The sequence below is a fragment of the Stegodyphus dumicola genome, chromosome 8 (genome assembly GCF_044657685.1).
Source record: "Stegodyphus dumicola isolate Sdum_Otavi_A_Nest chromosome 8, ASM4465768v1".
In the NCBI taxonomy this organism is placed as follows: domain Eukaryota; kingdom Metazoa; phylum Arthropoda; class Arachnida; order Araneae; family Eresidae; genus Stegodyphus; species Stegodyphus dumicola.
In genome coordinates this window covers 29,676,478-29,694,874 of record NC_140775.1, presented here as the reverse complement: position 1 = coordinate 29,694,874, position 18,397 = coordinate 29,676,478, and the positions used below count along the sequence as shown (strand labels likewise).

The 18,397-nt window shown below is 31.6% G+C and overlaps 1 protein-coding gene across 5 annotated transcripts in view; it reads left to right on the top strand.

Annotated features, from left to right (window-relative positions):
- Cad88C (cadherin 88C) overlaps window positions 1-18,397 on the top strand; it is a 298,274-nt gene that overhangs the window by 165,531 nt on the left and 114,346 nt on the right. The window lies entirely within an intron of this gene.

Below are 18,397 nucleotides of genomic sequence, written 5' to 3'. Positions count from 1 at the left end.
CTAGAACTATGTATAAAAGAAATTAAGCAAACAAAACAAAACAGAAACAGTTTTTCACAGACGATTGAGTATTTCTCATTTAATTAATTCAGTTCTCACTTCGCGAGAAGGCAAAAATACATAAAAACTCAAAATATCTATATTAAAAATTACGAAGTAAATCTCAAACGCTTATTTCCTCGAAAAAATTCCAGAAAGGATTAAGCATGATTTAATTGGCAATAATAAATGAATGCGTTATCTTTGTTGTTGCGAAGCTAAGTTTCTCTAGATTGGCAACAAATCCACTAGTCTCCTGTTTCAAATGTAAACATCAATGGCCGCCATTAAAAACAAGCTTAGTGGCAATTAAACAACTTTAAAGTTGCTGATAATTCTAAAAATATTGCACACAGATTTACTAAAGGCATAAAATCCTTAACCGGAAGATAAAAACAACATAATTCAATCATTTTTAAAGCAAAAAATGTACAATTTACAAACATATAAGAGTAAAGAAACTGAGATTACTGAGCCGGGTAATAGAGGGGATATATATATAAATATATTTATATACGTTTGGTGCTGCCGATTGCAACCAAAACACGAGGTGCACATCTACACGTTATAGCAGTCCTATATACAAAATTTCAACGTTCTGAGGCTACTCGTTTTTGAGTTATGCGAGATACGGACGTACATACGTTCGTACAGACGCCACGAAAAATTCTCTTCAGAATTCATTTTAAAGCAGTTTTATAATTTTTTTTTTTTTTTTTTTTTTTTTTTTAAGGAAAAGAGTATTTTATTCTGTCCTTACGTACAGATATGACGCAAAAACATCGTTAAATTGCATTCGATAGCGGTCAAAATGGATATTTAACAACATTGCGGTATATTTTCGTATCTCCCGTTTTCTTTTTATAGGATCCTAACTGTGCAATATTAACTCATAGTTCTTTGAACCTTATTTAACTGACAAGCAAATTATAGTTCCGTCTGAAATATTACAAAATCTCCTGAAGGTTTTAAATAATCTTTTCAGTCAAGCTTGAAATGCGTAGAAAGCGCAAGTTATGCATGTACTCAAAACTCCGTCACTTTCGGGTATTGAAATAATGTAGCTGAATTTAAAAATCAATAGTTTCGCAGCTAGAGACTATACTGGCCTAACTAAGCTATCTCAATTTTAATGGTGCGGTTTAACAGCGGCTAGCAAATGGCTAATGCCGGCATAATTAACAAGCAGCGAGGGGGGGGGATTGCATGATCGCCGGTAGCAAAAGTTCTATATCTAAAACATTCAAAACAAATTAAACGCCTTAAATGCTCTTTAAACTTATTTTCATCCTCGTGAGGGCTAACGGGAATGGAAAGTTCTAATAAAGAACTCATAAAAATTGGTTAATAAATATAAAATACCTTAAAATGTTCTCACTTCCAACGTCTGTTTATGTGGAATCTCAAATACTACAAAGCATTAAATACATAAAATAATAATATAAGTGCCCACAACTTAAAAATTATATAAAACACATAATAAATAAACATACAATTTTGACAAAATAACTAAATAAAAACTAATGCAAAGTAATGCGTAACAAACTACAAAAAAATAAGCACAAATATTTAACATTAATAATAACATTTATAAGGACAAATATTTGTATTTTAATACACGAAAAATTACAATATAATATAGTAAAAACAGTTACTGTAACGGTGATTTTCAGCTTGCGAATTAAAAGCTAAGTGACAGTTTTCGTACTTAAATCTATCAGTAAATTACAGTGCTTCTTCGTTTGATATCTTATGGTTCTTCGTTTCTCAGAGAACGAAGATATTCTTGATTTAATTAGCAATTCTTTTTATTTAAATTAATTATATTCTGTTTAAAAATAATTTGTGCATCATCATTAGCTCAAAGGGGCGTTAGATCCAAAGGGCTATTAGTCTCAAAATGGCATTTTGCGTCGTTTCACTTTCTGCATTGATTCACTTTTCAAGCTGTTGCCACCAAATATTATCGCCATGTATTATATTTAAAGAAACTAAATAATGAAGAATCTGAATGAATGCTTGAAAGTTTCTCGTATTGTGAAAAAACGACGATACGTAGAGCCATCAAATTTTGAATAACGTAGTCCTCCAACCGAGCATGGGCACTTTGAAAAACGAATTTTGAATTTCGAATTTGTTCTATTATCTATATTAAATTTTGTAAAACAAATTTTTGAGTAACAATTTCAAGGCGAGCAATGGCAACACTGTATGGGGGGAAACAGTTTTATTTCCGTCGCGATAGACTGTGTATAGGAAATTCTAACGACATGATGTTTTTAAAATATTTTGTGATATTGCTCTTGAATTGAATTTTGCGTGGTTTAAGTGCAAAGAACATGATATTCAATAAATAAAGGTAACACACATAACGTTTAAAAAACGCATTTTTGGGCGTAATATAAAATCTCAAAAGCTTTCAGATTTCCTTTTTTTTTTAAAATAAATTTATTTTAATTCAGTTACTAAGTATCACATATTTAATCGTTACATTTCATTTAGAATTAAGTAATCAGGTTTACTTTTTTATACTTACCTTTCAAGTACATAATTATTATCCTTTTTAAAATACCAAAATTCAGTATTTTAGGGATTTTAAGAGGGATAATTTTTTCCCTTTACTTCTATTGCTTCTGTACTTCATGTTTAATTAAATGTCGATGACTCATTCAGAAGCATGTGGGTAGTAACGTCACGGTTTACTGATGCAAATTATTCGGCAAAGATGTGAAAATTATAAACTTAATGATCTGTTACCCTTACTGCCAAATGAAGGATTGTCTGCCGAAAATTTATCAAGGGATTTCCGGTCCACTGAACCAGCATATTACATTTTCTTACATGAGAAAAAAAAAGTTCTTTAATATTATATTATACATACCCACCTTTTTTATTTTATTTTTGTAATTTCTCTTCTTTGCGTTAGTGGTATGTCTAGATCAGTCTCAAAAAATCATGATCCCCCCTAAATTCATTAATCAAACTTCATCATCTGATAATGTCGTGCGGTATATTAATTGGATCAAAGTTTAAGTTAATTATGTACAAAAAATTTAATCCGATGATTGAGTAGATTTTGATTTTGTTGTTTACAGGGGCGTGAGAAAGGCGAAAATATGTAGATCAGGATCTTCCGAATTTCTTGCTTGGCGGTTGATAATCTGCATAAAATCTATACATGTTCTAACATCATTTATCATAGCAGTTTGTTTTAAATTAATTTTTTAGACCAGATGGATATACAAGGTCATTAAAAAGAGGAAGACTGAATGAATTGCTGAAAACAGTGTTACTAAAATCGGTGTTCTTGTACTACAGATACGAATACCATAGTTTCTATTTAGATAATGATATGAAAGAATTAATTAAAATAGCTGATCTGGACACCCCATGACTTCCTTGTACAGCCTATTAAATTATAAACAATTTTTGCTGTACTTCATTTAAACTTATTCCTTCGAATTTCATTAGAGATATAAGTTCTCATCCAATCAATTTAGTTCTCACTTCGCAGCAAGGCACAAATACATAAAAATTCAAAACATCTTCATTAAAAATTTTAAAATACAGAAAAACCTAAAACACAAAATGCAGTTAAAAACGGTTAAATAAACATTTTTTTAAAATTAAAATTAGAGTTTGTACGCAAAAACAAGCAATTCGGGTAGCGGGCAGGAAGCAAAATTTTCGTTACACAAAAGAGAAAGTTAACTTTTGGTCCCACTTTGGCAAAAAGACACGGAAGTTGGTGCACCAAGTGATTTAATTCACTATTCTTCTAAGAGTTCCACATGTAAACACATGGCGACCTAGTCAAACTTAGCTCCATTTTTAAAATGTTGTAATTCTACAAATATTATATGCAGATAAAGGCATAAAAACCTTAACCCGAACATAAGAACAAATAATTACATCATTTTTAAAGCAAAAAAGACTGAAATTACCAACATGTAAGAATAAAAATACTGAACTCCCCGAGCCGAGTAACAGGGTGGAAATCTCTTCTGAATCGATTTTAAATCCATTTTTAATCCGTTTTGAAAAAAATGAGTTATTTATTCTGTCCGTACGCACAGATGTCACACAAAAAAAGTATTCAAATAGATTCGAGAGCAGTCAAAATGGATGTTTTCGTTGAAATATGATACCGAAATTTTTGCGATTACAGTACTTCCTTTACTTCGGAAATAAAAAAACATTGATGATGTGCTTTAAAAGCAAACACGAGCAATTCATTTGTTATATAAGTGATAGTAATTTTGCTCCAGATTCAATATAAGCTTTCAATGTCAAAAAATTTTACAGTCCCCCCTTTAAACACAACGAAAATTTCAAGGTAGTAAACTCTTTTAGAAAAACAATTACTGAACACTTTGCTTCTTCAGGTGTGTAAGTCTCGCGAAGCGTTGCCAAATTATATAAAAAAAAAGACTAAATTTTATTTATGGATTAAAAGGGGAAGAAAAAGATGCCTCTAAGTCACATTCCAAAGAGGGATGTGCAATGACGTGTCGAAATTGCAACCTATCATAATTGAAGGCTATATTCGAAACATGGGTGGTGTCCGGCGCGTGAAAACAATTCGTGATGACGCAAGGGTCTATTATCATCTGTTGCCCCTTTCGAACAACCCCTTGATTAATATTTCATTACACCTTCCACTGTATAAGTTACCAACTTCGTGAGGATGAAATCTTTGAAGCAAGTTCCATGAGAATTTTCAACAAAGCACCCTTTCTCTGCACGTTCTAAATATCATGACCAAGTAATAAATCCAATAAAAGAAATCATTGCAATTATGTTCATTCGCTACACCGTTACAGAAGGATGATTGCACGGTCTGAAATAACTTCTTGCAAACCGGTGAAGAAGGCATTTCAATCCGTTGTTGGACTTTTATCTTTCTTTGCCATCACTGTATTATATATTGATAACCGTAGATATTCGTCCTTTGGACACTATATGGCTGTGCTCTGAAATTGGAGCTGTCCGGCATCGTGTGTGATGACACCCTATGAACAATCCTACTAATATATCATTGTCCAATCATTGTTGCTGTTGAATGAAGTCAGCTGCTAGCTGATGATATGCCTTATCAGATAAATCTGCTTTTTTCGATCAAACATCCGGATTCTCAAACATACTGTGCACTCATTAACAGCATAGTGTGTTAAGCAAGATGAGAATCGCGATTGGTCACGAATATTTGAATAGCAAGGGAAAAGATCTTATCGGATCATCTGGATCGATGGCTTGAAATAACATTCTCCTGTGGTTTTTCATAGCCACAGTTCACTGACTGTACAAAGTCATGAAGAAAAAAATCCTATGTATTGTTTTTGACTCGGTTTTGATGTCTGGTTAATAATAATGGCAATGATTATTATTCCACCTGCTGCTTAAGCATGTAGTAAAGAAAAATCTACATAAAAAATGTAAGCAAGTATTATAATATATATTACATTTGTCATCAGTTCTTTGAAAGAAATGACACTAAAATATATAATACAGCATGCAGACCCCTAAGTGCCTTTTTAAGTTCAGAAGAGTATATAAATATTTTATTATCTGTTCACACGTACAGATTTTATAACCAAGCTGTATTAAGTTGCTCGAAAAAAGGCAGCTGTAGCCTTTATTTTCTGTAGTAACCTTTTTCAAAGCTTCTTGAAATAAAACATAGAATATTGTAAGAACAGTTATTCTTGTTTTTAATTCTGTTAATGATAGGATTCTTTGATTACGCTTTAATTAATGAAGAATAAAGTATTGTGTACGTTTACGTGCAAGTAGAAATATGCTTAATGTATACTTTTAAGGGGGTATCAACAAATTTAATACTGAATGCTTTTCGTCTTTCATCCAAGAAGAAACCATTAATCATCAGACAGACAACAAGTATATTAAATTCTTCCTAAATTTTCTCTAGATATTTTATATATAAGCTGAGGACAGATACTAAAAAATTTCTATTTATTTCTAAATATTCCGTTCTCGAATACCTTCAGTAATTTTGCTTTTAAATTAAGGAACTTTTTTCTTTTTGACTCAGTAATAAGCTTAATATTGTCCTTTTTGTAAAATTTACTAAACAAGAATCACATAAAAAGTGATTAACCCAGAAAAACTATAAATTTCGTTTTGGGATTATGCTTTGAAAACTTTAAATTTAAGTCTCAGTTTCACTTTGCAAATTGTTGCCGCCAAATATTATCGCCCTGTCTTATAGTTAAAGAAATTAAATAATGAAGAATTTGCTTAAATGTGTGTATGTTTCTCGCATTGTGATAAAACAACGTTACCTAGAGCCATTAAATTTTGAATAACGTAATCCTCTATCGAATATGGGCACCTGGAAGCCCTAATCTGAAATTTGGAATTTGTTTTATTATGGATTTCATGATTTGTAACACTTTAACGAATTTTAATTAACAAACTCAACGATTTCAAAGCGAGCAATGGCAACACTGTGCGAAATAAAAAAACTTTTTTATCTCCAGCGCGCGAGACTGTGTATCGGAAATTCTAAAGATATGCTCATTTTAAACTTATTTTGCGATATTGCTGTTGAATTGAATTTTATGGTTTAAGTGCGAAGAACATTATATTTAGTAAATAAAGGTAACACACAAAACGTTTAAAAAACGCCCCTTTGTGCGTAATGTAAAATCTGAAAACTTTCAGATTTGTTTGTTTGTTTGGTTTATATACTTTATTTTAATATTGTATTTCATTTTAACCACCCGTCCAATACTGATACTGGCTCCATAAAATTCTGAACTTTTGTTTTCAAAACCTATATATTTGAAAGCACGCGTCTACGATTAATATTTCAGGAAATATACATCTTGTATGCACGAGTATTTGTATGCGTGCCAAATGGCTTTCTTTGTTAACCCATGAATTAACAAGAAACTGTCATTGATCGTTTCTTTATACTTACCTTGTGCCATTCAAACTAGTCACCAGAGAATGCACTTTCTTTGTGGTAAGTTTGAAACATTTTACATTGATTGTAAATTAGAAGGTTGCGGTTATAGAGTATCCTAAAGAAAGGCTAATTATCGGGTATCAGATGACGAGATAATGTATGATGTATGCAAATGTGCTTCATACACGTGTGGCGCCTACAGTTCCTGTGGAACATTTTTGCTAACCTACTCATCGCCTGACTGACAATTAAATCAATGGTTTGCAGTGAAATGTGACTACTTGTCATTGAGATTTTAGTTTGAAATCTGAAAGAAATACTATTTTGTTTCTGTCCTTTGTGTGTGTGCGAATTTTAATACAGCTGTCAAATTTGGAATCAAGTGTTCCAAATCGGAATAAGTGCTAAGAAAAGTGAAATGGTATTAAAAAAAAGCTAGTATTACTGCTCTACAAAAAAAAAAAAAAAAAAAAAAAAAAAAAAAAAATATTATTATTATTAATGCATGCAGTAATTTATTTTTATGTCTTGCAGTTTAAGAAGAGCATTTTTTCCCGATGTTTTATTCAACAGACTTTTTTCCTTTTTTGTTTGGAAGATCCTTTTTGTTTGGATTCCTTTTCACGGGATATTCTGCATATTTTTAGATACTTAGTATGATATGGAATAAGAAAATATACTGTGGTAAAATGTATAGTTTTTTCTTGAAATAATGGAATGCATTTGTACATTTGAGAATGAAATTGATAGTATAAAAAAGACAATATGGCAATATAAACAGACTGGAAGACAATGTGGACATAAATGACAGAGTGGAAGACAATATGGACATAAATGGCAAAATAGAAGACAAAATACGGACATGAATAATTATTGTCTTCCATTTTTTAGCTTATATCTACCAGTAAAATAACGAATATTAAACGGGAGATAAAACTGTAATTAACAATATAAAATATTAAATTTAATGACCGCAATAATTACAGAATATTTGATCTTTAACTGGGTATTTGGTAAAACGTCCGTAACTGGTTGGTCAAGTCTTACCACAAAATAAAAAAAATTATCTAGCACAATTCATCAGAGTGTAATGTAAGAAACTGCACTATTTTATCCAAGTATTCTTTTTCCTTTGGTAAAACATAGAGCGAAAAATTATAATTAAACATTTAAGATGAATAGAATTTAGAAGATATAATGAAGAGCCATCACAAACTGAACTCACATTTTTAGCGCTTCGGGGTCAGTTGTCGGATAGTTGCAAGCAATCGTTAAATAACGGTGGTCATAAAGAATAATCGACATCTTGAGTTTAGTTTTCTAGATAGGTAATCTTGAATTTACACGATTATGATTCACTGCATACTTATGCAGTTTAGTCGAGGAACTGAAAGGATGATCAGTGTGCAAAGATGTCCTGATTCTGGTACTTCATAGCACAGCAAAGACAATCTAGACTGGAACTATCTCATGTTCAATTAAACGCAGAAGAACAATAGGTATCGGATTTTTCTACACGATAAATTTTCTACTCGTTAAAAATGGCATGAGATAGTTAACTATCTGGATGAAACAATCTCACCTAACATAATCTCCCGATATACTTGTAAAGAGCCACACTGAGATACCTGTGTCATGATTTAGGTAGATACAAGTTACGAACAATGGAATAAATTTCTTTGTGGCTTGTTTTGACACACAGGATTCAAAAGATATCATCAGATATATAAATGTTATTTTAGAACTCTACAGGGAGCCTCATATATGTGCAATATCCATTTAAATATAGGGTGATAGCCGCTCCCGTTACGTCAATATCCCCTCTGCTAATTCGTTGCATTTAAAGAAGATTGTAAGATATATATGAAATATCCTATATACCGCATGGATCTTAACCTTGAAAAAAATTACATAAATGCAGATAGCATTTCAGTTTTTCTCTCAAAGACTTCCAGCTATCATCGAGAGACAATGACTAAAGTTTCTCAAGCAAAGACATGTCTGAGTAACTTAAGGTAGAACCAAACAAGCGATCCCAAGTAAGCAATTTTATGAATTCATTTAGCCTTTAATTGTGGGTCCCAGAGACCCAATTATCACGTTTTACTTGATGATAATTTTTTAATTTAGGCAATGCCATGTTAATAGAGATATTTTCAGTAAAACTATTGAACGTATTTTGTCTTAATATAAAATTATTAATAATTTCTTTAAGAGCAACTGATTGTATATTTGAAAAAAGTCTTGTTAAAATATAATTTTATTTATAGGTCTAATATCAGAATCTTGAGCAGGATCTAATAATAATTCTAGTCTTAATCAGGATCTAATATCAAAGTGATATAAATTTTCCACTGTATTGCTTATTGGTAATTTGTATCAGCCACATTGATTAAGATAACATCAACATCATTAAATTAATGTTAGATATCGGTATATCATAAAACGAAAATTACACGTATACGTGTAATATTTTTTTGTTTTACGAATATTTCCAGTTTTTATTAGCTGTGCATAAAAACCGCATCCTAAATTAACTTGACTTATTTCTTGGATTAAGTCAGTTTTTACTATATGAACTTAAGACAGGGACTCCCAGCCATTTTCTTGCAGCGACCCCCTTATATTTTTTTTTCCTGTAATGTACAATTTACAACATAATCATAGTACAAATAATTACATGTAAATAACTCAAAGACCGCAATTATATTATGAATATGAGAAACGTTTTGAAAAAATAGTTAATTAAATATATGTTCAATTATTTTTCGTATTATTATTATTTTTAATTTTGCAGGTACATATAAGTAAGTTTTAAGAAACAGAATCACATATTCTAATTGCTCAAAAATTCGATTTTAATGAATGTGATGTTTGCGGTTGATGTATTGATGCAATTTTTTTTTAAATATTTGGTATAAAATGCTAAATTTTAAAATCATCTCGTTCAAAAATATTCAACCTATTTCTTGTTTCTTATTCCAGTTTTGGATTCTTTATATTTTTATTGCATTTTCTTACACCGCACGTACTGCATAAACAATTTATATATTAAAAAAATATTGACTTAAAATATATTAAATAATTTTAGTGTAGCTTTCCCTAATATGATATGAGTTCTCTAACGTATATATGATACAGCTTTATATCTATCTATACAGCTGTATAGCTCTCTGTCTTAAAATAGCGCCATAAGTCCTAAACTGCGCCATTCAAGTTAATCATGCCATCTTACGTAGCTCTTAATGCAGATACCTCTTGCCCAATCACTGTAATTATATAACTCAGAGCTAAAACTTTTCCACTCCCTCCCCTCTTCCTCTGAAGTACAGCGACTCTTCCCTTCTCGCTTACGCTTTGATTCTGTTCCGTTGCTGCAATCATCTATTTTCGCTTCTATCGGTATAGTATCAAAATTCTTCTGGAAATAGGCACGATTGGAGTGTCAAGTGAATTGTGGCCACAGATGAGAATTTAAATAAAAGAAATTTAATCCGGCTCGTTCCTCTTCAGTATGGGTCAACGCTTTAAGCATCAAGTATGTACTCCATATGTATTTCTGCTCATCTCAGTATTCTTACATCAGTGCTTCCAAAATTGTGCTTATATTACATTTTTAGCCCGGCAGGGTTGAATTACGTGCTACTAACCTCAACAGTTGTTCCTCAGTTGGACTTCTGTGAAATAGTATCTGCAAGTTCATTATTCTAAAAATTAGATATCATCGAGTGTTCAAATATGTTGTGCTACCATTTGGCGAGCTAACTACAATTTCTCTTCTCATTTCCTTAATTTTGCAGCATATTGCGCAAAAGATTTTGACCAAACTTGGTCTTTTTAGTATTGTACTTACAACCTAGCTTATAATATATATATATATAATTTTTTATAATTAATGGAATCTTGATTATGCTGGTCAACTGCAGCGGCATATTCGGCATTCGACTACTTGATCATCAATTACCCTTTAAAATTTTAGAGACCCAGTTACTAAAATTATTTACATATATACAAAATTCGAAACAATGTTCAAGGTAAAATTTTTTGTGAATTATTAGAAGTCTTCAGGTGATGCTAAATGTGTAACAGTTTCAGTTTTATTCTAATTTATATTCTCATTTTAATTTACATAAAATGCATAAGATTTTTCTACACGTAAAGGTGTTTTTCTGATCAAATTAAAGCTACAAGAATAAACTCGCATCACTCTTCATTCAAGGAACATTAAAGGTGCAGCAAAATAAAAACTTTGCTAAAAGAAAGATTTTTTTTTTTTTTTTTTTTTTTTTTTTTTTTTTACGGGACGATGCAACGGTTCACATTCCACTTGATATTCGACAGCATTTGCTTGCGAAGCGTATCGATCACAAAAACTCAACATCGATGACCGTATCGATGATGAGCAGATTGAAAATAGGCTTAGCGATTATCGGATATTACCTGAACTCGTAAAATACGATTATTCTTTTTTGTTGAGGGCAACAGTTCATCTGTGAAGCATTATCTCTAATCCACTTTCGATGTTGTCGACTCGACACAGAAAAATTCATGGATGGTGCATAATTCAACTCAAAAAAAAATTCAAAGAATGTCATTTACAGTTTGTATTTAAGTTTGCTTTTTTGATTGGATATGGTGAAGTGGTTAAAGCAATTTGATTTTTTAAGAGTTTCTGAGAAATGAGGCTTATTTTAACTATTCCAAGCAAGGTTGATTGGCTCTTAATTTTAGGAATGAGGTTGTTGAATCGTGAAAACATTTTTTATGAACATTTATTATCTGCCTCATATTTTTTCCTTCATTTTAGACCAAAACCAATTAATTTACTTAAATTTCTGTGAAGTGATTGGAAACAGTAAACAAATTTAAACTTAATGATCTATAAAAGTCAGCAATTATTTTTAGTACTTATAAAAAATTTAGTAATTACCTAACAATAAAATGCTGTAATAAGACAGTGCAAAATAAAAACAAACTCATATATATCGGATATTTCAACAATTATTTTGATAAAGTATTGGTGAAGTGCACTAATATTATTATTTAATAGATAGTTCTTATTTCATTAAAAACTACTAGGGCTTTCAGTGATTTATTTCAAATTTTGATGTACTAGATTTTAAGGGTTGATATTTTTAATTTGTCTTCAAATTTAGCAGCTGCACAATTATAAAACATGTATTGTTCCAGAAAAAGAAAATCTGAAAGGATTCCCATCGCACTAGAGGATTTGTTAAGGTTTCTTATGCTCATATTGAACATCGCAGGTTGCCAATCTGCTATCGCACTCATTCCTGCTAACTCAATTTTTTTTTCTTCTTAGTTTTATTATTAAGCGTCATTTTCTTCTCACTTACGCAACATAAAGTTCAAGAGCAAAATTACAAAATATTTGAAAACAGCGTATCTTTAAATTTCCCGCCAGAGTGTTAGGGGCTGTCATACAATTTAGTTTTCTATTTGCCTTATTATTTCTTTAAAAACTGGACGCTTGAACGGCCAGCCGCCTAAAAGAATTATCGTAAAAAAAGAAAAAGCATATAATTTTTAATGAGTCTAGTTAATGTCATTTCATAAAAATATATAGTATGTCTAATTAAACATCTCATAATTTAAATTCATTTTTACTTAAATCAATCCGATTAAAAAGTAGAAAAAATAATTTTAATAACCGCATTTATTGCTTTTCAATCACTTGGTTTGATTTTCAGTAATAGAAGATTAAATTTAAAATTAAACTATCTTAGTCTTCGTTTTTCACAATGCGAGGAACATAACTAGATACCTACAGATTCTTCATCATTTAATTTTTTAAATTGTACATCGCGATAATATTTGATAGCAACAGTTTGAAAATTGATGCGGACAAAAAGTAAATTCCGAGGCAAATAGCAATTCTAGTGCTAATTAGTGCAGTTGTGTTCCGTTAGCAATTTTTGTCGCTGCAATAATTTCAGTGTTGAAATTGTGTTACTTGCCCGTTCTCAAACTAGCCTTCTTATTACGGATCCGGTTATTAAATTCTTTTAAAGAATCGCTGCAGAGCCTGCTTATGATTATAAGTAAATGGATATAAATGACAGGCACTTCAGAAAATGACCAAACTATTCTAACTTGTGACTAACCAAACGTTTCGTGCCATTCATTCATCGTTTAATAACAGGCCATATGCTGAGTTTCTTCCCTGAATAATAGCCCTCTTGATTAACTGCGACCGTGATATTAATAACTCATCGACCTGAGAGATTTAATTTTTTTTCCCACAAAGCACGCACTGAGGTTTTTTTTTTTTTTTTTTTTTTTTTTTTTTTTTTTTTTAATCCAGGCAATCTTTCTCCAATAATGAATCTTCTATAGTTAGTTTGCAAGATGCAAAAAAGTGAGAGTAGCTAACGGTGGCTATAAAGAATCATCTGTGAGCTTTGAATGTAGTACGTCTTTCCGTTTTTTAGTGTATTAAATAATAAATAAAATTCTTGTAGAACCCACGAGTGACCTTGAGGTAAGGCAAGTAACCTTAGAAGCATTTAAGGTAGGAAATAAAAATGCAGATGTGAGCATTACCCGCAATAAGGCACGTGATTTGCATAGAGACGATCTCCATTTGTTTTATTCACCTCCTCCCCCCCTTCGCGCCTAAAGGAAACCTTTCGGTTTTGAAAACGCTTATTTGAAATGTTGAATAGGTTGAAAGTACATTGTGGAAAATGAAATAGAAAAAAAATTAAAACACCCAATTTCTTTTAATGAAATAAAAATAATACTAAATTAAACATGTACTAAACTAAATATAAATAAAGCGTAGTTAAAATTTTATCTGAAACAAGATTTGTATTGTGCAGATAGTTTCGATTTACAACGAAATGCCATTCCGTCGGTCCCGTTGTGAGTCCATTCAGACGTAAGTCTAGACTTATTTTATTCTTGATATCTTCGGTAATATTTTTTTTAATTAGGCTTTTATTTCACACAAAATGATTTTAAGAATGTATAAATTTAATTAACATTTATAAATAACTTATTTGTATACATTACATATACGCATTTCGTAATGTACATTTACAAAATTAACGCATACTTTTCCTTTAAAATGATTAATGAACAAAATTTATATTAGTTTTCGATTTAATACGAGTGCCGTCCCATCAGTAAGTCGATTCTGGTAGTAGGTCGATCAGTAAGTCGATTCAGTGTAGATGATGGTAAAATAGGATACTATAGCAGGATCACTAGATATACTAAAATTTTAGAATAGACTGCCATAAAATATCTCAAATTCTATAAATAGTCCTGGGTTTTAAAAATAGGTCACGTTAACTTTGCTAGTCTCCACCCATATATGTTTGGAACTACTTTATGGAATAAGGAAAACATAGTTCATTAATCTTTTAGATATATCTTTATACCGAAGTCACACTGTCGACAATAAGAATGATTTCTGTCAAGAAATTAATTTGGTTTTTATCCCAGTTATGTTCTCCAATTGGAAGAATACAAAACGCAGTCCAGTTAGCTACAGAATTTTAAACACAGTGCCTTGAAAAGTTTTTTTTTTCTTTTGAATTTTTTCTATTTCTAATGACCCATTACAAGACAACTGAACAACAAATAAAATACAAAACAAAGACAAGAAATTGACATCGGTATATCTATAAACTTAGTGCGTTCCTCACCACCCAATAGCGAATGCCCGAATCGAAATACGAGTATGGGCAGGACATTTGCAGAGAAGTGTTAAGTCCATGTCTTCTTTAAGTTTTCATAAACGGCAAAGTGAGTCAGGAGCGACATTGATGAGTTTAAGGTTCTTATGAGGGCAGGCATGACCAGATATAAGACGGCAAAATGCTTCAGATTTCTTTCTTGGCCATTCGGGTATTTCAAGAATCTGTCTAAACCATGATTTACCGGCGAGTTCTTGGAAAACACAGTCTCTGAACAGGCTTTCCTAACAATTGACTTAATGCAGTTGTGTAGTGGACCAGGCTGTGAAATTTGAAAGACAGAAGCTCCCTTCTTAGCAAAGAAGTCGGCGACCTCATTACCATGAACCATTAATCCCTCATTACCATAATGGAATGAATTCCCACTCATTCAATGGCTGGGAATCCATTGAAGTACAACATCTTTGTCATTACTTGAGAGCTAGTTAAGAAGATCGAAACAGCAATCGATAACTGAAGAGAGAAAATCACTCCGTAAGTCAAAGACTTGAAGGACGGCTCTGGAATCTGATAAGAAGACCAGCTTTGAAAAATGCCCCCAGATGAGTCTGAAGTTTTAGCTGGGCTATAGTGGCCAATGGGTGTGTATGAAGAGAATAACTCACAGCGAACACCTGCATCGGCATTAAAGAGATCACGCATTCTAGAACCATCAGTATACACTCACAACCATTATTCTTACCGGTAGCAAGAATTTTTAGTTTCGTATGCCAAAGCTCTTAGAACATTTTCATTAGTTTCGGTTTTGAACACCTCGTGATCTGGTCCGAGGCGGATTGAGAAACCCTTGTTTTCAGTAGGGTTACGAGGTAATAAGAAATTTCATCCTCGAAATTCAGGCTCAAATTTGCAATCACTTCATAAACTCCCTGGATAAAACCACTTTGTGTCTTTAGATTCCGCTCAGGCCCAAAGAAAACCTGATCTCAAAGGGTTTCCTTGAGTTCTGATAATTTTCTTCCAAAGAAGTACAGCATTTTCCCGTATAATTTTCTTTGTACTTTCCCACTAATAGGTCTGTTATTAGCACATAACTACGTGCAATCAATATTAGTTGTTTTCACTTGTAATTAGATGCAGTGCCTGATTCTGAAATGTTTCTACGTTATTGAGAATTTGGTTAGAGAAAGTGATAAACTTTTCGCAACAATGTCAGAATAGGTAAAATATAAGTATTATAAAAAGAATTGCGTTGAAGAATGATGTAGAATGCAAAAATGAAAGGACATATGGAACAACTTAATTTTTGCAATAAAATATGTTAATATGGATGCAAGAGTAATGAAGAAGATCTGATTAAAAAATACTCTGCTAAAAGAAATACGGTATTTTCAAAGTGTTGTAACAATCGACAAAAATAAACAATGGTCCAAGAATAAAGAGAAATTGACTTGAAATGTCTCATAATTTTTCCACTTTTCAGAGTAATCATGTTCGTTAATTAATGTCTGTGTTCAAAAACGTTTCATCACTTAATGAATAGACAGAATTTTGTTTGTGTTTTACTAATTATAAAAAAATCAAGCATCAGTTCTTAATATTTTATCTTAGATTAGAGTCAAAAAATTTGATCACTGTAATATTAGACTAATTATTTTACTGCGTTTTCTTCCGTGCGTGTTACCCGAGTATAATCAGTCTTATACAGCAAGCATGGAATCAATGACAGGTACCTCTAAGGCTTCTCTTCCAAGGGAAGTGTATTATTAATATGTGCTACTCTAGTTGAGATAATTTAATTTATTGGTTGCAGTTTAAAAGGAGGATAATAAAGAACATGCAAGGCAAATTATAAAACGCTTATTTCTTTCTGTGCAAAGCAGTGTTTATGACATCCTTGTTCACATATTCTGACCCTAACAAGCATCATAGACATCTAAGACTAATCAAAGGAATTCGAGGTAAATAAAAATAATTGCTTGTAGTCCTTGCTTATTATTCGCCAGACGCAATTGGTTTGACATCCTTTTTCTTTTGAATTTAACATTTAAGTTTGTTGCGACAGGCTGTCGAAATATTATGGCACTGTGTCTTAAATATCCGTTTGAAACGCACGCTCATTAGTAACCTTCGCACATCAAAATCTAATCTTCTTTTCAAGATAGCAACAAGATCATAATAACATGTCCGATAAAGAGGTTTTAAATTGCCCTAATTACCAATTACCAATAAGCCATCAAGGCGGTATCTGTGTAATAAGTAGTAGAGCTCGAGAGATGAGTACCCAAAGACTTCCTGGCTAATAATAGAAGTAATTAATATTCTAATTAGTTTTTCGCCTTAAGCTACTTTTCCAAGAAACGGAGTGCGAGCAGTGAAACTTGACCATTGTTCTTCGTTCTTGAACCTTACAAAGCGTTTCAAATCGAAATGGAACACAATAATTAAAGTCAGCTTAATGTTGATTAATGAGTTAAACTGGATGAGACAGCTACTGTAAAAGTCTGGAACGAGCTAGCTTATCGTCGTTATTTTTCCTAAACGTAGGCGCAGCGAATTATTGTATCAAAGCAATTTATTACTAATTACCAATCATTTTTTTTTTCTTGCGTAACCGTTAATATAAGACAATATATTTCTTTTAGAGGTTAGAGGACATGTGTGAGTACTACTTTAATACCCTTTTCAATAACCGTTTATGTTATTTCTAATGAATGCAATAATTGTGGCACAAAAGTGCTCCCAGGAATAAATGCTATGCTATACCGAAGCGTAATGTTGCCGATTTTTGGCCACCCAAATTTCTATTAGAATTTTAGCAAGTTCAGCGTATATTTTTTACTGCATTACGGAAAAGCTTCATTTTCTTGTTTTTATTTAAATTTTTTGAGATAAAGAAGGCCAACAGTTAAAGTATTTTCAGAAAAGCAAAATAATATTGCAGATAAGATACCAGTTAGTACTTAAAAGGACTTAAAGGATAACCAGGTAACTAATACTTTTAAACTTAATCATAATCAAATAATGATTAGAAAGGATTAACGCTATGTAATCATAATCAAGTAACAATATCATGCGCTAAATCTTCAAGCATCTAGAACTGCAAAAATTATTTGAATAAAAATTTTTCTTATGTCAGTTTTTTAGCCCAAATTGGCTATTGCCCAGAAGGGCTATTAATTTTGTTTTGGCATTTTGCGTTCTTTCACTATAAACGGCGTTTCACTTTTCAAATTGTTGCCACCACATATTATATTTAAAGAAATTAAATAATGAATAATCTGCATAAATGTATGTATGTTTCTCGCATTGTGATAAAACAACGGTACCTAGAGCCTACCAGTTTTGAATGACGTAATCCTCCTGCGAATATGGGTATCTAGAAGCCCAAATTTGAAATTTGGAATTTGTTTTATTATCGATTTGATATTTTGTAAAACTTTAACGAATTTTTGATTAACAAACTCAACGATTTCAAAGCGAGCAATGGGAACGTTATACAGAAAAAAAAATTATCTCCAGCACGCGAGATATTGTATCGAAAATTCTAAAGATATGCTCATTTTAGTATTATTTTGCAATATTGCTGTTAAACTGAATTTTATGGTTTAAGTGCGAAAAAACGCTTTTTAATAAATAAAGGTAACACACAGAATGTTAAAAAGCCCTTTTGGACGTAATTTAAAATCTGAAACCTTATTTGTTTATTGTTTGTGTGTGTTAAAATTTATTCATTTAAGTATGCTTTGAAACATAATTGTCC